The sequence below is a fragment of the Bombina bombina genome, chromosome 5 (assembly GCF_027579735.1).
Source record: "Bombina bombina isolate aBomBom1 chromosome 5, aBomBom1.pri, whole genome shotgun sequence".
Taxonomy (NCBI): Eukaryota; Metazoa; Chordata; class Amphibia; order Anura; family Bombinatoridae; genus Bombina; species Bombina bombina.
In genome coordinates, this window is record NC_069503.1 from 647,711,318 (window position 1) to 647,736,981 (window position 25,664).

Sequence of the window (25,664 nt, forward strand, 5' to 3'; positions counted from 1 at the left end):
AAATTGGGGTTTCTTCTAGACTTGTGCATGGCTGAAAAATTTGTTTCGGTTCGGATTGAATCAGATGTTTTCGAATTTCGGTTCGGATCGATTCGAATTCGGAAAAATTTGAATCAATTTGTTTCGGATTCGTTATGGATTCATTCGGATTTGAATAAATTCGGCTGGATTTGGTTCGGTTTGATTCAGAAATTCGGAATTTCGGTATGTGTTAGGTGGTATGTGCTGTGTATTACACTAGTATTATGTACTGTATATTAGGTTTAACCCATAGCAGAGTGATATAACCTAATATACTGTACAATACTAGTGTAATCCATGGCCATCCGAATGTAACAAATAAATCCAAACTAATTCGGATTTATTCTGTAAATTTGGGACTACCGTATTTCGGAAATTCGAATCAATCCGAATCTCCGAATTTTGATTTGTTCTGAATCGAAACGCACATGTCTAGTTTCTTCCTAAAGTGGTTTTGGATAGAAACATTACTCAGGAAATTGTTGTTCCTTCTCTTTGTCCCAATCCTTCTTCTCATAAAGAACGTCTGTTGCACAACTTGGTTGTTGTGCGTGCTCTAAAATTCTACCTACAGATGACTAAGGATTTTCGCCAGTCTTCTGCCCTGTTTGTTTGTTTCTCAGGAAAGCGTAAGGGTCCGAAGGCTACTTCTACTTATCTTTTCCTCTGTTTGAGAAGTATGATTTGTTTTGCTTATGATACTGCAGGGCAACAGCCTCCTGAGAGAGTTACAGCTCATTCCACTAGGGCTGTCTCCTCTTTTTGGTCTTTCAAAAATGAAGCTTCTGTGGGACAGATTTGCAATGCTGCAACTTGGTCCTCTCTACATACTTTTTCAAAAATTTCCAAATTTGATACTTTTGCCTCAGCTGAGGTCTCTTTTGGGAGAAAGGTTCTTCAAGCGGTGGTGCCTTCTGTTTAGAACTGCCTGTCTTGTTCTCCCTCCCTGTTCATTCTGTGTCCTCTAGCTTGGGTATTGGTTACCATTAGTAATTGAATGACATTGTGGACTCTCCATATCTTAGGAAAAAAAAAATATGCTTACCTGATAAATTTCTTTATTTCTGGATATGGAGAGTCCACGACCCCACCCTTTATTAAGACAGTTATTGTTGACTAAACCTCTACACCTTTGTGTTATTCCTTCTACCTTTCGTTGAATGACAGGGGATTATAGGTAGGGGAGTGAAACCTAACACTGTGGTGCTCTATGCCCCCCCCCCCCTGCTGGCCAGGAGTGATATTCCCACTAGTAATTGAATGACGTTGGGGACTCTCCATATCCTGAAAGAAAGAAATTTATCAGGTAAGAATACATTTTGTTATTGTTACAGAAATACTCCCAGATGGGCTATATACATGGATCCTCTACGAAACATTTATGCAAAGAAAAATCTAGTGTACAATGTCCCTTTAAGGTACATGTTACATTTCTGGGACTTGTTTTAACTTTTTGCTTATTTTACAGTCAATATCACAAGTGCCCAGTCACTTTTTATTTAAAAATTTGTCACATTATGTTGGCGATTTGGAGTAGAATCTTCCATCCACTTGGTTTCTTTCCTTTAGTATGTTAATATATGTGTATCTACAAAGTTAGTAGGCCTGACAATTCTCTGTTATCTTAAAACAGCTTACCTCTACGTTAGCCACTTTACATGGTCTGCTTTCATGAATGTTTGTCTGATGTCAATATTTTAGATTTTTAATGTTAATATAATTTCTCTTGAATGTGTTTTTGACATATAGAACCAAAACCTTTTCTCATTCTATGTTCTGTCCTTATTTCCTTAAAATTCTATAATTTATGTGACTGTCTAAAAAAAGTATGCCACCAATCAGCAAGTGCTACACAAGGTACTGAACCAAAAAGGGGGCTGCTCCTAACCTTACATTCCTGCTTTTCAAATAATTATACCAATAGAACGAAGAAAAATTGAAGACAGGAGTAAATTAGAATGCTGCTAAAAATTGCATGCTCTATGTGAATCATGAAAGAAAACAATGGGTTTAACATCCCTTTAAGCCTGCTTCTTATTGTAATAATTTTGTTTTAAATTTACAAAATATGAGTATCTAATCTTGTAATGCAAACTAGATTTTATTGGAAACACAGGGACCAAAAAATATCTCCTGGTCTTTGATGTTACCATACTTATTTAATTTTCTTTTATTATATATTATTGATTTTTCATTATTAATATTAAACGTATCCTTCTCTTTTCTGCACCCAATGAAATTTGGATATTTAAAACTCATGTCCTCTTTGGCCTTTTCCCTATCTACTTTAGATTTTCATTGGTTAATATAACTTTAAAATACTGTTTGCATCGAAAGGCTGCATTTAGAGCATTAAAGAAAGGATATGCTAAATATGAGTGTAGTGTGTCGCACTTTCATAAGAAGAATTCTGTCTCTGAAAATAATCAAATGCCACGAACGGCCGCCTTGTTCTGCATTTGGCAGCTAATGAAACTGCTTAATGCACATACCTATTTTGAAGTCAGTTTTTTAAATTAACCAATAAAAGGGCAGATTATAAGTGGCACACTGGTGGCGCAATCCGATATACAGCGTAGTTTTCAGCGCAAGCGAGGGAACCCGTGCTGTCCGTAATGTCACCTTGTACATCGGGGTATAAGATATACCCCGCAGACAGTTCCTAAAGTGCCGTAAGTCTGATAAACTAGCGATGTCCAGAAATAAGCGTAAGTACAAATTTCTGGAGTCGCTAGTGACTTACGGCACTTTAGAAACTGCCGGCGCCTAAGAAAACGAACTTAAATTTAAAATCTCCCGTAACTGTCTAACATGCCTCCCAAAAATAAGCCCGACACGTATACCCCTATATCTGCAATCCACCCTCTCACTCCTAATAATAAATGTATTACCCCCTAAACCACCATAGCCCACACCGCAAGTAATAACTAAATTATTAACCCCTAAACCGCCATAGCCCACACTGCAATAAACTTATTTTAGTATTAACCCCTAAACCGCCATAGCCCACACTACAATAAACCTATTCTATTATTAACCCCTAAACAGCCATAGCCCACATAGCCTATTAAATCTATTAACCCCTAAACTGCCATCGCCAACATCGCTGCCACTATAATAAAGTGATTAACCCCTTAACCTAAGTCTAACCCTAACACCCCCCTAACTTAGGCCTAGATTTGGAGTTTTGTCGGTAACGACCCGCGTAGCTAACGCTGGCTTTTTTCTGGCCGCACCATAAAAATAACTCTGGTATTGAGAGTCCACAAAAAGGCTGCGTTAGGCTCCAAAAAAGGAGCGTAGAGCATTTTTAACGCAGCTTCAACTCTCGATACCAGAGTTGCTTACGCAAGCGGCCAGCCTCAAAAACGTGCTCGTGCACGATTCCCCCATAGGAAACAATGGGGCTGTTTGAGCTGAAAAAAAACCTAACACCTGCAAAAAAGCTGCGTTCAGCTCTTAACTCAGCCCCATTGTTTGCTATGGGGAAACACTTCCTACGTCTGCACCTAACACCCTAACATGTACCCCGAGTCTAAACACCCCTAACCTTACACTTATTAACCCCTAATCTGCCGCCCCCGCTATCGCTGACCCCTGCATATTATTTTTAACCCCTAATCTGCCACTCCGTAAACCGCCGCTACATACATTATCCTTATGTACCCCTAATCTGCTGCCCCTAACACCGCCGACCCCTATATTATATTTATTAACCCCTAATCTGCCCCCCACAACGTCGCCTCCACCTAACTATACTTATTAACCCTAATCTGCCGAGCGGACCTGAGCGCTACTATAATAAAGTTATTAACCCCTAATCCGCCTCACTAACCCTATAATAAATAGTATTAACCCCTAATCTGCCCTCCCTAACATCGCCGACACCTAACTTCAAACATTAACCCCTAATCTGCCGACCGGAGCTCACCGCTACTATAATAAATGTATTAACCCCTAAAGCTAAGTCTAACCGTAACACTAACACTCCCCTAAGTTAAATATAATTTTTATCTAACGAAATTAATTAACTCTTATTAAATAAATTATTCCTATTTAAAGCTAAATACTTACCTGTAAAATAAATCCTAATATAGCTACAATATAAATTATAATTACATTGTAGCTATTTTAGGATTAATATTTATTTTACAGGCAACTTTGTAATTATTTTAACCAGGTACAATAGCTATTAAATAGTTAAGAACTATTTAATAGTTACCTAGTTAAAATAATTACAAATAAATCCTAACCTAAGTTACAATTAAACCTAACACTATACTATCATTAAATTAATTAAATAAAATACCTACAATTACCTACAATTAAACCTAACACTACACTATCAATAAATAAATTAAATACAATTCCTACAAATAACTACAATGAAATAAACTAACTAAAGTACAAAAAATAAAAAAGAACTAAGTTACAAAAAATAAAAAAATATTTACAAACATAAGAAAAATATTACAACAATTTTAAACTAATTACACCTACTCTAAGCCCCCTAATAAAATAGCAAAGACCCCCAAAATAACAAAATGCCCTACCCTATTCTAAATTACTACATTTCAAAGCTCTTTTACCTTACCAGCCCTGAACAGGGCCCTTTGCGGGGCATGCCCCAAGAAATTCCGCTCTTTTGCCTGTAAAAAAAAAAACATACAATACCCCCCCCCCAACATTACAAACCACCACCCACATACCCCTAATCTAACCCAAACCCCCCTTAAATAAACCTAACACTAAGCCCCTGAAGATCTTCCTACCTTGTCTTCACCCTACCAGGTTCACCGATCCGTCCTGAAGAGCTCCTCCGATGTCCTGATCCAAGCCCAAGCGGGGGGCTGAAGAGGTCCATGATCCGGCTGAAGTCTTCATCCAAGCGGGAGCTGAAGAGGTCCATGATCCGGATGAAGTCTTCATCCAAGCGGGAGCTGAAGAGGTCCATGAGCCGGATAAAGTCTTCTATCAACGGCATCTTCAATCTTCTTTCTTCCGGATCCATCTTGCAGACCTCCGACGCGGAACATCCTCTTCTCCCGACGCCTACTAGCCGAATGACGGTTCCTTTAAGGGACGTCATCCAAGATGGCGTCCCTCGAATTCCGATTGGCTGATAGGATTCTATCAGCCAATCGGAATTAAGGTAGGAATATTCTGATGTGCTTAATGCACATACCTATTTTGAAGTCAGTTTTTTAAATTAACCAATAAAAGGGCAGATTATAAGTGGCACACTGGTGGCGCAATCCGATATACAGCGTAGTTTTCAGCGCAAGCGAGGGAACCCGTGCTGTCCGTAATGTCACCTTGTACATCGGGGTATAAGATATACCCCGCAGACAGTTCCTAAAGTGCCGTAAGTCTGATAAACTAGCGATGTCCAGAAATAAGCGTAAGTACAAATTTCTGGAGTCGCTAGTGACTTACGGCACTTTAGAAACTGCCGGCGCCTAAGAAAACGAACTTAAATTTAAAATCTCCCGTAACTGTCTAACATGCCTCCCAAAAATAAGCCCAACACGTATACCCCTATATCTGCAATCCACCCTCTCACTCCTAATAATAAATGTATTACCCCCTAAACCACCATAGCCCACACCGCAAGTAATAACTAAATTATTAACCCCTAAACCGCCATAGCCCACACTGCAATAAACTTATTTTAGTATTAACCCCTAAACCGCCATAGCCCCCACTACAATAAACCTATTCTATTATTAACCCCTAAACAGCCATAGCCCACATAGCCTATTAAATCTATTAACCCCTAAACTGCCATCGCCAACATCGCTGCCACTATAATAAAGTGATTAACCCCTTAACCTAAGTCTAACCCTAACACCCCCCTAACTTAGGCCTAGATTTGGAGTTTTGTCGGTAACGACCCGCGTAGCTAACGCTGGCTTTTTTCTGGCCGCACCATAAAAATAACTCTGGTATTGAGAGTCCACAAAAAGGCTGCGTTAGGCTCCAAAAAAGGAGCGTAGAGCATTTTTAACGCAGCTTCAACTCTCGATACCAGAGTTGCTTACGCAAGCGGCCAGCCTCAAAAACGTGCTCGTGCACGATTCCCCCATAGGAAACAATGGGGCTGTTTGAGCTGAAAAAAAACCTAACACCTGCAAAAAAGCTGCGTTCAGCTCTTAACTCAGCCCCATTGTAATTATTTTAACCAGGTACAATAGCTATTAAATAGTTAAGAACTATTTAATAGTTACCTAGTTAAAATAATTACAAATAAATCCTAACCTAAGTTACAATTAAACCTAACACTATACTATCATTAAATTAATTAAATAAAATACCTACAATTGCCTACAATTAAACCTAACACTACACTATCAATAAATAAATTAAATACAATTCCTACAAATAACTACAATGAAATAAACTAACTAAAGTACAAAAAATAAAAAAGAACTAAGTTACAAAAAATAAAAAAATATTTACAAACATAAGAAAAATATTACAACAATTTTAAACTAATTACACCTACTCTAAGCCCCCTAATAAAATAGCAAAGACCCCCAAAATAACAAAATGCCCTACCCTATTCTAAATTACTACATTTCAAAGCTCTTTTACCTTACCAGCCCTGAACAGGGCCCTTTGCGGGGCATGCCCCAAGAAATTCCGCTCTTTTGCCTGTAAAAAAAAACATACAATACCCCCCCCCAACATTACAACCCACCACCCACATACCCCTAATCTAACCCAAACCCCCCTTAAATAAACCTAACACTAAGCCCCTGAAGATCTTCCTACCTTGTCTTCACCCTACCAGGTTCACCGATCCGTCCTGAAGAGCTCCTCCGATGTCCTGATCCAAGCCCAAGCGGGGGGCTGAAGAGGTCCATGATCCGGCTGAAGTCTTCATCCAAGCGGGAGCTGAAGAGGTCCATGATCCGGATGAAGTCTTCATCCAAGCGGGAGCTGAAGAGGTCCATGAGCCGGATAAAGTCTTCTATCAACGGCATCTTCAATCTTCTTTCTTCCGGATCCATCTTGCAGACCTCCGACGCGGAACATCCTCTTCTCCCGACGCCTACTAGCCGAATGACGGTTCCTTTAAGGGACGTCATCCAAGATGGCGTCCCTCGAATTCCGATTGGCTGATAGGATTCTATCAGCCAATCGGAATTAAGGTAGGAATATTCTGATTGGCTGATGGAATCAGCCAATCAGAATCAAGTTCAATCTGATTGGCTGATTCGATCGGCCAATCAGATTGAGCTTGCATTCTATTTGCTGTTCCGATCAGCCAATAGAATGCGAGCTCAATCTGATTGGCTGACTGGATCAGCCAATTGGATTGATCTTGATTCTGATTGGCTGATTACATCAGCCAATCAGAATATTCCTACCTTAATTCCGATTGGCTGATAGAATCCTATCAGCCAATCGGAATTCGAGGGACGCCATCTTGGATGACGTCCCTTAAAGGAACCGTCATTCGGCTAGTAGGCGTCGGGAAAAGAGGATGTTCCGCGTCGGAGGTCTGCAAGATGGATCCGGAAGAAAGAAGATTGAAGATGCCGTTGATAGAAGACTTCATCCGGATCATGGACCTCTTCAGCTCCCGCTTGGATGAAGACTTCATCTGGATCATGGACCTCTTCAGCTCCCGCTTGGATGAAGACTTCAGCCGGATCATGGACCTCTTCAGCCCCCCGCTTGGGCTTGGATCAGGACATCGGAGGAGCTCTTCAGGACGGATCGGTGAACCTGGTAGGGTGAAGACAAGGTAGGAAGATCTTCAGGGGCTTAGTGTTAGGTTTATTTAAGGGGGGTTTGGGTTAGATTAGGGGTATGTGGGTGGTGGGTTGTAATGTTGGGGGGGGGGTATTGTATGTTTTTTTTTACAGGCAAAAGAGCTGAATTTCTTGGGGCATGCCCCGCAAAGGGCCCTGTTCAGGGCTGGTAAGGTAAAAGAGCTTTGAAATGTAGTAATTTAGAATAGGGTAGGGCATTTTGTTATTTTGGGGGTCTTTGTTATTTTATTAGGGGGCTTAGAGTAGGTGTAATTAGTTTAAAATTGTTGTAATATTTTTCTTATGTTTGTAAATATTTTTTTATTTTTTGTAACTTAGTTCTTTTTTATTTTTTTTACTTTAGTTAGTTTATTTCATTTTAGTTGTTTGTAGGAATTGTATTTAATTTATTTATTGATAGTGTAGTTTTAGCTTTAATTGTAGGTAATTGTAGGTATTTTATTTAATTAATTTAATGATAGTGTAGTGTTAGGTTTAATTGTAACTTAGGTTAGGATTTATTTTACAGGTAATTTTGTAATTATTTTAACTAGGTAACTATTAAATAGTTCATAACTATTTAATAGCTATTGTACCTGGTTAAAATAATTACAAAGTTGCCTGTAAAATAAATATTAATCCTAAAATAGCTACAATGTAATTATAATTTATATTGTAGCTATATTAGGATTTATTTTACAGGTAAGTATTTCGCTTTAAATAGGAATAATTTATTTAATAAGAGTTAATTAATTTCGTTAGATAAAAATTATATTTAACTTAGGGGGGTGTTAGTGTTAGGGTTAGACTTAGCTTTAGGGGTTAATACATTTATTATAGTAGCGGTGAGCTCCGGTCGGCAGATTAGGGGTTAATGTTTGAAGTTAGGTGTCGGCGATGTTAGGGAGGGCAGATTAGGGGTTAATACTATTTATCATAGGGTTAGTGATGCGGATTAGGGGTTAATAACTTTATAATAGTAGTGGTGCGGTCCGCTCGGCAGATTAGGGGTTAATAAGTGTAGGCAGGTGGATTCGACGTTGTGGGGGGCAGATTAGGGGTTAATAAATATAATACAGGGGTCGGCGGTGTTAGGGGCAGCAGATTAGGGGTACATAAGTATAACGTAGGTGGCGGTCGGCAGATTAGGGGTTAAAAAAAATTAATTGAGTGGTGGCGATGTGGGGGGGCCTCAGTTTAGGGGTACATAGGTAGTTTATGGGTGTTAGTGTACTTTAGAGTACAGTAGTTAAGAGCTTTATGAACCGGCGTTAGCCCAGAAAGCTCTTAACTACTGACTTTTTTCCTGCGGCTGGAGTTTTGTCGTTAGATGTCTAACGCTCACTTCAGCCACGACTCTAAATACCGGAGTTAGAAAGATCCCATTGAAAAGATAGGATACGCAATTGACGTAAGGGGATCTGCGGTATGGAAAAGTCGTGGCTGAAAAGTGAGCGTTAGACCCTATTTTGAGTGACTCCAAATACCGGAGTTAGCCTAAAACCAGCGTTAGGAGCCTCTAACGCTGGTTTTCACGGCTAACGCCAAACTCCAAATCTAGGCCTTAATTATTATTTAAATAAATATAAATAATATTACTATTATTAACTAAAGTATTCCTATTTAAAACTAAATACTTACCTATAAAATAAACCCTAAGATAGGTACAATATGATTAATAATTACATTGTAGCTATTTTAGGATTTATTTTTATTTTACAGGCAACTTTGTATTTATTTTAACTAGGTACAATAGCTATTAAATAGTTAATAAATATTTAATAGCTACCTAGTTAAAATAATTACAAAATTACCTGTAAAATAAATCCTAACCTAAGTTACAAATACACCTAACACTACACTATCATTAAATTAATAAAATAAATTAACTACAATTATCTAAAATTAAATACAATTAAATAATCTAAACTATAGTACAAAAAAACCCCCACTAAATTAAAAAAAAAAAACAAGAAGTTTAAACTAATTACACCTAATCTAAGCCCCCTAATAAAATAAAAAGCCCCCCAAAATAATAAAATGCCCTACCATATACTAAATTACAAATAGCCCTTAAAAGGGCCTTTTGCGGGGCATTGCCCCAAAGTAATTGCTCTTTTAGCTGTAAAAAAACAAACAATCCCCCCCCCAACATTACAATCCACCACCTACATACCCCTACTCTAAAACCCACCCGATCCCCCCTTAAAAAAACCTAACACTACCCCATTGAAGATCACCCTACCTTGAGCCATCTTCACCCAGCTGGGCCGAAGTCTTCATCCGATGGGGCAGAAGAGGACATCCAGAAGTCCGGCGAAACCGTAAGTGGTACTCTGTTTACATCCGGTTTCGGCTGGGTGGAACGCATGGATGTGTTCCAAATCACTGTTTGGCACAATTTTTTTTATGTGAGAGGTATGTGTAAGTTTGGTTATCACTATATATTATATATATATATATATATATATATATATATATATACAGAATATGTTTATATGTGTGTACACATGTATTTATGTATTTTTATGTGTATATATGTATTTAGAGACATCTATACACATATAAACAAAGAAATACATACACACACACACACACACACATATATATATATATATATATATATATATATATATATATATATATATATATATATATATATATATATATATATATATGCATTGGAGCCCTTTACAATCAAGAAGATGAAAACATGTAAAAGCAATATATGTAATATTCATATTTAATAAAGTTGATATTGTTTTACTGTAACTATTTAACATTCCAATGTTCTATACATAGCAGAATATATTCTATGTATTTATAAATAGATATCCCTAAATATATCTTATTAGTAATTTTATTATATCTGTATATATCTATGACTGTAAAACTGGAACAGCACTGACTGATAACGGTGCTCCTGTAGACTGGAGAACTGCCTATTCTCCAAAATAGATCCAATAGTATACAAATATCCACAGCACCTTATTATCCAAAGACTTTATTTAGGACAAATAAAAATACTGCAACATTTCAAGGTTATGCCCCTTAATCATGCATCATTAAGGACATAACCCTGACACGTTGCTGTCTTTTTATTTGTCCTAAATAAAGTCTGCAGTGGTGCAGTGGACATTTGTATACTATTGTTTATATCTATACCTACAGTATATATAATTATGTATATATATATATATATATATATATATATATAAAATCAGAAACAGACCTTGCACTCGCTGGATTTTTTAACAAACTTTTTTACTTGGCAAAAATAGTGACGTTTCGGGGACAGTGTATCCCCTTCCTCAGACAGTGAATGCTTCAAACTTAGGTGAATTTATACAAACAAATAAATAACCCCTCCCCCCAATTAGCAAAAAAAACGCCAAAAGTGTTGCTATGGTGACCATATGTCACAAAGTGAACATCGTATATACATTATAATATAAGCAATCAAAGCTATGACAGTGAAGATGATCAAATTAAAAGACCTGTAGTAAAATGAACATGGTAAACAACTTAACATTTCAAGTACTGGTATTCTTAACAAATCCCTAATGTCCGTTATTGTTCGGGGAGCCAGCCAATATTGGAAGCCTTATATGTTGTAGCCTAGGTGGTCAGGCATAAAATACACACTCAAAACCTACCAAAATTGGAAAACAAAGTTCTAATGTAGATCGCCGTGTCCCACGCCATCGCAACACGCCCGCACTAGGTAGAACAGACAAACCCGGAAGTGCATCGGCCAATCACGTGTCTGGCCATGCACCAATCACTCGGGTTGCGGTTGGGGTTGTCATGGCAATGGGTCACAACGATCCAAATAGCAACAAAGAAGCATATCGGACAAATCAGCTACTAAGCATAACATTGTAATAGTACACATCAATAGATACTTGTAATAAATGCTGCTACAAGTGCTATACCACTGCCGTAAATATAACCAGTAAATCATATATATAGAGCCATCTTGCCGTATTCTGATGGGGGTATAATAATATCATACATTCTCCCTAGAGCGCATCTATATCATAGTGGACGCTGCTACAGGGACTATATCACTAATGTGCATTCACTATCCAATATGCACAGTGTACTATGATGGAGAATATGTACAAATTTATACACGGTAATATCACCCATTAAAGAAGGTGAACTGGGATGGCATGACCAATGAGAGAGTACCAAACGCCCCAAAGAAAAGAACCAAAATAACCCCACCAATACTTAAATACAAGGAAACCGAATAAAAAGTGGGAAAATGGGAAAAGAGTGTTAGTGAAAAAAAGAATGTTAGTGAAAAAAAGGAAGGGGAGAAACAGACGAATGGAAATAAACTGTAAAGATAAATAAATATAAAAATAAAATTAAAATAAAATAAAATTAAAATAGAAATAAATATAAAAAAATAAAAGTAAATATAAATATAAAAAATAATAATAATAATAAAAATAAAAATAAAAATAAAATAAAATAGAATAAAAAATAATAAATAATAAATAATAATTATTAATAAATAAATGAAAATAAAATGAGAATAGAGTGTGGACTCTCAAGTAGAAAAAATCTGGATAACATGGACTCCCATGGTAACTAGGCAGATCTCCCTAAGAGCTGGGTCTAATTTACAAGAAACAATGCCAGTCAAACATAGTATTAAGTCCATGTGGTTGCAGGGTATTCAAACGAAAAATCCATTTGGCCTCAACTTGCAGGAGAAGTGTATCCCTATCACCACCCCGCCTTAATGGGGGGACATGATCAATTAAGGTGAATCTCAGATCATGGAGTCCATGGCCTTTCTCCACAAAGTGCCGGGCCACAGGTTGGTCACTAGAGCCCTTCTTAAGGGCCGTTCTGATGGATGATCTGTGGTTAGCGAACCTGGTCTGGGCATCGTCAGTTGTTTTTCCCACATAGAACCGCCCACAGCTGCAGTTTAATAGATATACCACATGAGAGGTGGTGCACGTTAGCACATGCCTAATCTTGAACCTCTGATTGCGATGGGGATGTCCAAACGTTGGTCCTGGAATCATGGCATTACAGGTGGTACATCCAGATTTTTTCTACTTGAGAGTCCACACTCTATTCTCATTTTATTTTCATTTATTTATTAATAATTATTATTTATTATTTATTATTTTTTATTCTATTTTATTTTATTTTTATTATTATTATTATTTTTTATATTTATATTTACTTTTATTTTTTTATATTTATTTCTATTTTAATTTTATTTTATTTTAATTTTATTTTTATATTTATTTATCTTTACAGTTTATTTCCATTCGTCTGTTTCTCCCCTTCCTTTTTTTCACTAACATTCTTTTTTTCACTAACACTCTTTTCCCATTTTCCCACTTTTTATTCGGTTTCCTTGTATTTAAGTATTGGTGGGGTTATTTTGGTTCTTTTCTTTGGGGCGTTTGGTACTCTCTCATTGGTCATGCCATCCCAGTTCACCTTCTTTAATGGGTGATATTACCGTGTATAAATTTGTACATATTCTCCATCATAGTACACTGTGCATATTGGATAGTGAATGCACATTAGTGATATAGTCCCTGTAGCAGCGTCCACTATGATATAGATGCGCTCTAGGGAGAATGTATGATATTATTATACCCCCATCAGAATACGGCAAGATGGCTCTATATATATGATTTACTGGTTATATTTACGGCAGTGGTATAGCACTTGTAGCAGCACTTATTACAAGTATCTATTGATGTGTACTATTACAATGTTATGCTTAGTAGCTGATTTGTCCGATATGCTTCTTTGTTGCTATTTGGATCGTTGTGACCCATTGCCATGACAACCCCAACCGCAACCCGAGTGATTGGTGCATGGCCAGACACGTGATTGGCCGATGCACTTCCGGGTTTGTCTGTTCTACCTAGTGCGGGCGTGTTGCGATGGCGTGGGACACGGCGATCTACATTAGAACTTTGTTTTCCAATTTTGGTAGGTTTTGAGTGTGTATTTTATGCCTGACCACCTAGGCTACAAAATATAAGGCTTCCAATATTGGCTGGCTCCCCGGACAATAACGGACATTAGGGATTTGTTAAGAATACCAGTACTTGAAATGTTAAGTTGTTTACCATGTTCATTTTACTACAGGTCTTTTAATTTGATCATCTTCACTGTCATAGCTTTGATTGCTTATATTATAATGTATATACAATGTTCACTTTGTGACATATGGTCACCATAGCAACACTTTTGGCGGTTTTTTTTGCTAATTGGGGGGAGGGGTTATTTATTTGTTTGTATAAATTCACCTAAGTTTGAAGCATTCACTGTCTGAGGAAGGGGATACACTGTCCCCGAAACGTCACTATTTTTGCCAAGTAAAAAAGTTTGTTAAAAAATCCAGCGAGTGCAAGGTCTGTTTCTGATTTTGTATCTAATTTCACTAGCACCCTGGTTGTTGCATATAAGTGAGAGTGCACATCTTTGCTAAACGTATATATATATATATATATATATATATATATATATAGCAAAACAGGAAACAGCACTCTCTGGACTTAAGTAAAAAACAAGTAGTTTATTCAGTAACGTTTCGGGGAATGCTCCCCTTCATCAGACCAACAACATACAAGTGAGACAAACTTTTAAGCATACACAAACACCTCCCCCTAGTGCAAAAAAACGCCAAAAATGGTTGCCATAGCAACCAAACAACCAGTTCAAAGTAAATACATTTACCAATGCAACAATGACATCAAAGAAACCAGATCATTATGTTTAATTAGCATCAGGTCAATTAGCAAATCAACACATCATCCTACCACATAATACACCTGCTGTATATTGGTACTTCTAATACCCCAGTGGCAGTGTGTCCTTTTAAAGAGACATATCACAATATTATTAGCTAAGTACAGGAAAACAAGAATGTGTAGAAAAAAGGGGTTGAAAAAACGTTTAGTTAAACATCGGCACCTCATCATATTGAAATGCAATTCACGTAATGCACTTATAGTTGATGCCTAACTCATAATACCCGTACTACATAGTCAGGGGTCAAGTGTACCATAAATGCTATAGACGCAAGTAACGGCAAACTCGTTATACAGATACCTCAAACGATGTGACCGTATTACATGCACAAAGTGTAGCACGACCTATGTAAACGCCCTGTTCAGCATCGGACCAACCTCGCGCTGAATCTAGCACAGTTACTAGCGGAACAACAAGGGATATGCGCGTGCGTGGAAACCCGGAGCAGTCCAGCCCCCAATGCTCCAGCCAGGTACCTAATAGGATAGAAAGGACAAGCCCCCACACCGGACAAACAGTGTTATTAAAATGGCATGGTAAGAGGGCCCCAAGGTACTACTAAGGGAAGGAAGGGTCCGGGTCATGAACGTAATAAATGCAGCAGGATATGCAGTAGAAGATAGTACAACACCCCTAAAACCCAGATATCAGGAGTCACCCACTTAGGTCTAGTAACCCAGCTAGTTCAGTCTGACATACACGATGAGAAGGGTATATGCGTCTGTCATTTCTAACCTGTCAGCACCGGTCTTGCGGTCAAGACACCTATTGTCCGTGCATAGGCAATTTTACAGGGTCACAAAAAGGATGTCTATAAGTGTGCGCATGCGTGTAAGCCATGCCCAGTCAATTATTACTGTGTAAGGCAAGGTCCCTGATAGGCCGTCTGGGACAAGCCCCTATCCCTGTGTGAGTGACAGTTTTGCTATGAGATAGGGGGGCAGGGGTCCAAAGTCAAAAGATATGTCGGTCACAGTATGCTTCAGGCTGATGCTATGATTACAGGTTTGCTAGAGCCCGGTGGCCCAGAATTATAAGGATCGCTATAAAGGAAAAGAGACCCCTAAACTAATGTGAATAAATACATAGTACAGGCAGGTCCCATCCCCCTAGATACAGAAAATACTAGTGCTAACAGGGTTCCGTAGTGCAATGTTAGTAGCACCAGCACTCAGTGATGTGTCAACACTGCGGTGTGCATCAAAAGTAACATCCACTAATGTACATAACAGAAACAACCTAAATAAGGGTACACCCATTGGGCACCCCTCCTGGAGGATAAATATGGGCAGAGCCTACAGCCAATCAGCAACCAGACTACATGAACCCACTGTGGAAAAAGAATGCAAACATAGTATCAGATACTGTACAAACTAAATTAATCCCCTTAGAAAGATACAACCAGATACATTAGAAGCGTAAGCAGCTTAGTTCATAAAAAACAATGCCAGTCTATCCCCATGTTCAAACCTCTGGGGTGTATAGTGTCCAGTTTGAAAATCCACTCGGCCTCCTTCTGTAGGAGACGGGTGTCCCTGTCACCTCCCCTAGGCATTGGGGGTACATGATCGATGAGTTTAAATCTCAGGTCCGCCACAGAGTGACCCTTCTCCATAAAATGTCTGGCCACCGGTTGGTCACTCTTGCCTTTCTCAATTGCCGTCCGGATGGCACTCCTGTGATTAGCCATCCTTTTCTTAATGTCATCTGACGTCTTACCTATATAGAATAGGCCACAGTTGCAATTCAGCATGTACACCACAAATTTTGTGGTACACGTAAGGAAATGCTTGATCTTGTAGCTTGTATTATTGTGTGGATGTTTGAACTGCTTGCATTGCAGCATGGCGTTACACGTTACACAACTCGGGCACTTGTAGGAGCCCCTTTTGGTGTTTGTCTTGACCTTGCTGTAGCTATCAGTTGGATCAGTGTTCATTAAGATGTCTCTTAGGTTTCTTCCCCTCTTATATCCAATTCTGGGTGGTCCATAGTCGTGGTATGGTAATGTTGGATCAGTCTGGACAATATCCCATTTCTCTTTTAAAGTAACTCCTAGTGTTCTCGTGCTAGGGGTGTATGCAGTGACAAAATTCATCCTCTTCTGTTGGTCTCTTTTTGGCATTTTCATGCTCAACTGGGCCCTTGCTTCCTTTATAGTGTTACCATTGTATCCTCTGCTGTAAAACCGTGATTCCATTTCTTTCAGTTGTACCTCATGGTTTTCCTCTGATGTGTTATTGCGGATGACTCTCAGCAGCTGTGCCTTGGGAATGGCTTTTATGAGTGATCTTGGATGGTAACTAGAAGCATGTAGCAGTGTGTTTCTGTCGGTAGACTTTTTAAATAAGGTGGTACCCAATCTGTTGTTTACCTTATAAATTCTTAGATCCAGGAAATCCACTTCATTGTAGCTGGACACTTCCTTCAATTGAACCTGTCCCCCTATAGTGTTCAGGGATTTGACCCACTCGCCAAAGGACTCAATCGTGCCTCTCCAGACCACAACGATATCATCAATGTAGCGCTTGTAAAAGCGTACTTGTTGATTGTCATATACCTTGAACACCTTTTCCTCCATATGTTCCATGAATACGTTTGCAAAAGCAGGTGCCATATTTGAGCCCATGGCCGTTCCCATGAGCTGAAGATAAAATCTCCTTTCGAATTTAAAGTAGTTCAGCTTAAGACATAGAGATAGAAGTTCAATAATAAAGCTGGTAGGGGGACCCACATATGGGCATCTTTCAAGGCAGTTGGTAATTATCTCCATCCCCATTTCGTGCGGTATAATAGTATAGAGGCTTGTGACGTCAAGACTGGCAAGCACGTCTCCTGGTTCTATGTCAGATATGTCAGTGAGATACGCAATGAGTGTGGTGGAGTCTCTTAAGTATGAGCGCATGTTTACAACCAGTGGTTGTAGCATAGAGTCAACATATTTAGCCAGGGGTTGTAGGAGTGACCCCCGTGCTGAGACAATGGGGCGTCCAGGTGGATGTACCAATTGTTTGTGTATCTTGGGGAGTGTATAGAGAATTGGCCTGACTGGGTTGTTAGTGGTTAGCCATTCCTTGGTGGTAGGGTCTATCCAGTTCATTTGTGCTGCATGTTCAATAACTGAGTCAATCCGTGCTTTATAGGTAATCGTGGGGTCACAAGGTAAGGCTTTGTAGGTTGAGACATCACTTGTATTGTTTGTCTCACTTGTATGTTGTTGGTCTGATGAAGGGGAGCATTCCCCGAAACGTTACTGAATAAACTACTTGTTTTTTACTTAAGTCCAGAGAGTGCTGTTTCCTGTTTTGCTACATTTCAACTACTCTAGCACCCTGGCCCTTGGAGAACTGTTTGTGAGAGTGCAACTGACTCTTTTTGCTTATATATATATATATATATATATATATATATATATATATATATATATATATATATATAACCTGTAATTGTCAGATGATTATGTCTTTAAATAAAGCAATCAGGTTGGAACACAGGTTATGTCAGTGAACAAGGGCTAAGACTTGGCCCGAAACATGTCTGGCTGTTTGTTCTAACCTAGTTACAGGCCTGTAACTTTGATTTTCAGGTTTTTACATGTTACCTTATGGATTTTAATCAGTTTTCCAAATAAAGTTTTTTCATTTAAAAAAACAAAAAACAAAAAACATCTCTACATTTTTTGGTCTGGAGATGCAGGATTGCAGAGTGTTTCTACTATATATATATATATATATATATATATATATATATATATATATATATATATATATATATCAGTGACGTGCAGTGAGCTCAGAGGCTAGTGAGGCAGTGGCTATGATAGGCCTGAGAAGCACATATATGAACCTAATAGAGGTAACTTAAATTTACGATTAAATTAGCCGGTTACACAATGACGATTAGAATAGTATCTAATATCTTGTATTTAAGCCTCTGCAGACAGTCCCCTTATCTCAGGGCTATTTATTTATTATCTATTGACTTGCATTTTAGCCAGTTAGTGCTGTGTCCTGCACAACCCCACAGGAGAGAGCACAATGTTATCTTTATGACACACATAAATTAGCAGTCTCTTGTTGTAAAAAAGCTAATAAAAAAGCATGTGATAAGAGGCTGTCTGTAGCGGCTTAAACAGTCAGAAATTTAGAGATTAAACGGTTATAAAGTATATTAATATAACAATGTTAATTGTGCAAAGCTGGGGAATGGGTAATAAAGGCATTATCTATCTTTTTAAATAATAGCGATTTTGGTGTAGACTGAATTCTGACCCAGGCAGGATGAAATACTTGCAAGCACACAAACAAGGCTTCCAAACAATCTGACCACATGTTAAAACCAGAAACTCCCTAATGCAACTAATGCATAAAAATGCAGGGGATGACTGGCAATTTTGGAACCAGGGGGCGAGTACAATTCAGTGGCCCAAGTACTAAAACCCTGCCCACTATGACATTCTATATCTAATAGTTAAATTACAAGGGAAGTAAAGCACCTAAGAAATGATAGAAATAAGGCTATAAAAACAGAATTTCAATGGAAAAAAACATATATATTTATTTTTTCTAACATCAATGTATAGCCCTAGCATACTGCTGACATCATGTACATTTCCAGAAAACTGCTGACATCCATGTACAGTCCTAACATACTACTGACATCCTTGTACAGCCCCTTACAAAACCATTAATCAGGGCCCCCACACATACATAGAAACACACTTACAAACATAGATTCACATACACACAGAAACACACTAGGACATACAGAGGCACTAACACATACAGACACACACAGTGACACACACAGAAACAGACACATACAGAATCACACATAGAAATATACACTCAGATATACAAGAAGACTCACACAGACAGACACAGACAGACACGCACAGACACGCAAGCACCATCAGATACCATATACACATAGGAACCAACATACACAAAACCAGGCACCACATGCACACAAAAAGGCACCCAAAAAGCACAGACAAGAAGCCACATACATCATCACTCACACATACACAAGCACCCACAGGAATACACACTAAGAGGCTGGCTAATCCACAAATATATACAGACAAGCACACACACACTCAGATACACACACATACACACAACTAGACTCACCTAGTTGAATGAGCTGTAATCCTTTGAGGCGGAGTTCTACCTGACTCAACATAAACATGATGAACCAAAGACTTAACCACAATGCCAAAGAAATGGCAGAAGCCTTCTGACCTTTCCTTGAACCAGAAAAGATAATAAATAGACTAGAAGTCTTCCGGAAATCTTAGTAGCTTCAATATAATATTTCAAAGCTCTAACTACATCCAAAGAATGCAACGATCTTTCCTTAGAGATCTTAGGATTAGGACACAATGAAGGAACTACAATTTCTCTACTAATGTTGTTAGAATTCACAACCTTAGGTAAAAATTAAAATGAAGTTCGCAAAACCGCCTTATCCTGATGAAAAAATCAGAAAAGGAGACTCACAAGAAAGAGCAGATAATTCAGAAACTCTTCTAGCAGAAGAGATAGCCAAAAGAAACAAAACTTTCCAAGAAAGTAATTTAATATCCAGCGAATGCATAGGTTCAAACGGAGGAGCTTGAAGAGCCCCTAGAACCAAATTCAAACTCCAAGGAGGAGAAATTGACTTAATAACAGGTTTTATACGAACCAAAGCTTGTAAAAAACAATAAATATCAGGAAGACTAGCAATCTTTCTGTGAAAAAGAACAGAAAGAGCAGAGATTTGTCCTTTCAAGGAACTTGCAGACAAACCTTTATCCAGATCATCCTGAAGAAACTGTAAAATTCTAGGAATTCTAAACGAATGCCAAGAAAAATGATGAGAAGAACACCAAGAAATGTAAGTCTTCCAGACTCGATAATATATCTTCCTAGATACAGATTTACGAGCCTGTAACATAGTATTAATTACGGAGTCAGAGAAACCTCTATGACTGAGAATCAAGTGTTCAAACTCCATACCTTCAAATTTAAGGATTTGAGATCCTGATGGAAAAAAAGGACCTTACGATAGAAGGTCTGGTCTTAACGGAAGAGTCCATGGTTGGCAAGTAGCCATCCGGACAAGATCCGCATACCAAAACCTGTGAGGCCATGCTGGAGCCACCAGCAGAATAAACAAACGCTCCTTTAGAATCTTGGAAATCACTCTTGGAAGAAGAACTAGAGGCGGAAAGATATAAGCAGGATGATACTTCCAAGGAAGTGACAATACATAAACTACTTCCGCCTGAGGATCCCTGGATCTGGACAGATACCTGGGAAGCTTCTTGTTTAGATGAGAAGCCATCAGATCTATTTCTGGAAGTCCCCATATTTGAACAATCTGAAGAAATACCTCTGGGTGAAGAGACTATTCGCCCGGATGTAGCGTTTGGCGACTGAGATAATCGGCTTCCCAATTGTCTATACCTGGGATATGAACCGCAGAAATTAGACAGGAGCTAGATTCTGCCCATACAAGTATTCGAGAGACTTCTTTCATAGCCAGAGGACTGTGAGTTCCTCCTTGATGATTGACATATGCCACGGTTGTGACATTGTCCGTCTGGAAACAAATGAACGACTCTCTCTTTAGAAGAGGCCACGACTGAAGAGCTCTGAAAATTGCACGGAGTTCCAAAATGTTGATTGGTAATCTCGCCTCCTGAGATTCCCAAACCCCTTGTGCTGTCAGAAACCCCCATACAGCTTCCCAATCTGTCAGACTTGCATCTGTTGAGATCACAGTCTAGGTTGGAAGAACAAAAGAAGCCCCCTGAACTAAATGATGGTGGTCTGTCCACCACGTCAGAGAGTGTCGAACAATCGGTTTTAAAGATATTAATTGAGATATCTTTGTATAATCCCTGCACCACTGGTTCAGCATACAGAGCTGAAGAGGTCGCATGTGAAAACGAGCAAAGGGGATCGCGTCCAATGCAGCAGTCATAAGACCTAGAATTTCCATGCATAAGGCTACCGAAGGGAAAGATTGATATTGAAGGTTTCAACAAGCTTAAACCAATTTCAGACATCTCTTGTCCGTCAGAGACAGAGTCAAGGACACTGAATCCATCAGGAAACCTAAAAAGGTTACCCTTGTCTGAGGAGTCAAACAAACTTTTTGGTAAATTGATCCTCCAACCACGTTCTTGAAGAAACAACACTTATAAAAGACTGGAAAGGTTCTTTCTAGTGAAAATGAGCAAAGGGAATAGAATCCAATGCTGTGGCCATAAGACCTAAAACTTCTATGCATATATAGCAACTGAAGGAAATAATAGAGACTAAAGGTACCGACAGACGGAACCCCAAAAAAATTATCCCTTGTCTGATAGAGACAAGGACAGTGACACAAACTATCTGGAAACCTAAAAAAGGTGACCCTTGTGTGAGGAATCAAGAGCTTTTGAAAAAAAGATCCTCTAACTATGTCCTGAAGAGCAAGTGAATCATATGAGATTCCGCATCCTCAGAAAATAATCTGAATGAAAACAGAAAAATGAAAATATGCATTTATTGTATCTAATGAAAACAAATAATGCTATCAATGACCATAAAAAGGCAAAATAGTTTGAATAAAACTCCAAAACCCGGTTCCTCAAAAGGAACTGGAAGAAATACCCCAGAAGATTCCAGGTCTGAGCAGTGCTTGAACCCCATGGGTGCCCAGCCATGCTTCAACAGTACCCAAAATATATAGGACAGAAACACAGTTAAAGAAAGTGTTAGCCTTACTGGAATAAAATCAAAGAAATTTGGACAAAATAGAACCAAATAAATTTCAAAGAAGTCTTAACCTGCCCCTTACCAGCCAAGCTGGAATACGGCACGTACATCGCAATATTAGGGAGCTGATTTCGAACTCCAATTATAAACATGTTACTTGGGAAAGAACTCAGGAATTCGTTCCTTAATAAGAACAACCAAACTAGTATAAGCTTAAAGTTTTAGTCTTAGAACTCAATCTTGAAGCCCAGAGTAACAGTTAAGAATTGAATCCAATTATAAAACAAATAATTGATTATCTTAGAACAAAAGAAATATGGATTTTTTAATTTTTTTTTTAAAAATCACAAAATTCTTCTAGCTAAAAAAGCTAAAGACATAGATTACCCCTCATTTGCGAAAATATTCAATAAAATGAAGACACAAATGAAATTATTAGCATGATAGTCCAGTTTAAAGGACCAGCCAATACAGTGGACTTGCATAAGCAATACATGCAAAACAACAAGACAAATGCAACAGCACCTAGTCTAGTAAATGTTGTCCCTTTAACAATACTAAAATAAATCATAATCTGATACTTGATCTTAAAGTAAACAGAGAAAATGAAGCAATTGCAATATCCAAATAAATCACAGGACCAAGAAAAGTACCTGAAACTAAATAATTTTCCATAAATAAGATACAACTATCTAAAGGAAAATAAATACTATTTTGCTATAGAAACAATAGCATAATTAGTAGAATTAGAGATAGCCCCAATAAATTGGAGAACCCTCCAAATTGAATTTAACTGCTGGCAAAGAATATAGTTTAAAACCTTTGAAGAAGGAATAAAAGAAAATTCTCAGCCTATTCCATTCCCTAGTATGGGGAATTGGAAAGAAAACCTCTGAAAACACAGAAGAAATAAATAGGCAGACATAGTGTCAGCTAGTCTTAAAGAACTAGTTACCTTAATATCCAAAATAATCAATACCTTTTCAACAAAGAACTAATGTACTTTAATAATAGAAAAATAATAAAAAAGTAGATTTGTTAGTGCCAATATCTGATGAAGAAAATTTCTGAAAGAGAAAAAAACATCATCAGAGAAGGATAAATCAGTATGTTGTTGGTCATTTGAAACTTCAATAATTAAAAAAGAAGTGAAAAAGACCTAAAAATTTTATTAGAAGGCACGAAGTCAGACAAAGCCTTTAAAATAGAATCAGAAAAATATTTCTTATAAATCTTCTAAATATTTCTTGTAAGAATGGAAATATATAAAGCATAAATACTAATGGATTCTGCATGTAAAAGTATATCATAATAACTTATTACAAACCATAGCTAAAGATAAACATTTATAACATTTAAAATAATTGAACTTAGCTTTGGTAGAACTGAAACTCAGTTAAGCGTTTTTCCAGAAGTGGCTTCTGATTCAGGGTCAATCTGAGACATCTTGCAATATGTAATAGAAAAAACAACATACAAAGCAAAATTGATCAAATTCCTTAAATGACAGTTTCAGGAATGGGAAAAAAATGCCAATGAACAAGCTTCTAGCAACCAGAAGCAATAAATAATGAGACTTAAATATTGTAGAGACAACAATGACGCTCTAATTTTTTAGCACCAAAAAAGCCGCCCACATTATTTGGCGCCATATCCGGTAACGCCGACATTTTTTGGCGCAAAAACGTCAAAAAAATTACGCAACTTCCGGCGGCACGTATGACGCCGGAAATGACAAGAAATTTTTTGCGCCAAGAAAGTCCGTGCCAAGAATGACGCAATAAAATGAAGCATTTTCAGCCCCCGCGAGCTTAACAGCCCACAGGAAAAAAGTCAAATTTTAAGGTAAGAAAAAATTGATTTATTCATATGCATTATCCCAAATATGAAACTGACTGTCTGAAAATAAGGAACGTTGAACCTCCTGAATCAAGGCAAATAAATGTTTAAACACATATATTTAGAACTTTATATAAAAGTGCCCAACCATAGCTTAGAGTGTCACAGAAAATAAGACTTACTTACCCCAGGAAACTCATCTACATGTAGTAGAAAGCCAAACCAGTACTGAAACGAGAATCAGTAGAGGTAATGGTATATATAAGAGTATATCGTCGATCTGAAAAGGGAGGTAAGAGATGAATCTCTACGACCGATAACAGAGAACCTATGAAATAGACCCCATAGAAGGAGATCATTGAATTCAAATAGGCAATACTCTCTTCACATCCCTCTGACATTCACTGCACACTGAGAGGAAAACCGGGCTCCAGCCTGCTGCGAAGCGCATATCAACGTAGAATCTAGCACAAACTTACTTCACCACCTCCATGGGAGGCAAAGTTTGTAAAATTGATTTGTGGGTGTGGTGAGGGGTGTATTTATAGGCATTTTGAGGTTTGGGAAACTTTTCCCCTCCTGGTAGGAATGTATATCCCATACGTCACTAGCTCATGGACTCTTGCTAAAGAAAGAAACGTGTATTTATTGAAGGAAAACATTAGGATGACAGAGTGAAGTACTGACCTTAAATCAATCAGTCTATCTAATCCACATACATAGAAACAAAATCAGCACAGTTTTGTTCTCTTTAGTTTTCAGTGCACATAACTAAGATTCTCAGAAGTGTCTGGACCCAGTAAATCTCACCTTATATCTCGGGTGACATAGGAGTGTACTCAGCACTGACTGTTTTACAGGAGGGAAAGTACATTGTTTATTATACAGACCAGAAGAGGTTCCTGCATAAAAAAGGCACTAGCATTTACTTTTTTGCACAAGGTCACAAGCTAGTGACAACACAATACTTACTGAGAGCTGTAGTAATAAAGCATCATTTATTATACAGACCAGGAGAGGTTCCTGCATAAAAAGGCACTAGCATTTCCTTTTTTGCACAAGGGCACTAGCTAGTGACAACACAATACTTACTGAGAGCTGTAGTAATAAAGCATCATTTATTATACAGACCAGGAGAGGTTCCTGCATAAAAAATGCACTAGCTTTTCCTTTTTTGCACAAGGGCACCAGCTAGTGACAACACAAAACTTACTGAGAGCTGTAGTAATAAAGCATCATTTATTATACAGACCAGGAGAGGTTCCTGCATAAAAAAGGCACTAGCTTTTCCTTTTTTGCACAAGGACACCAGCTAGTGACAACACAATACTTACTGAGAGCTGTAGTAATAAAGCAAGCTCTGCAGTCAATGTTGTTAACTGGTTAAAAAGCAGCAAATTGCCAGATCACATTAAAAACAAATATTCACAATAAAAAGTTAAAATAAACTGCCAGCAAAATGTGGGAAGCTATTATCATTACCAGCACT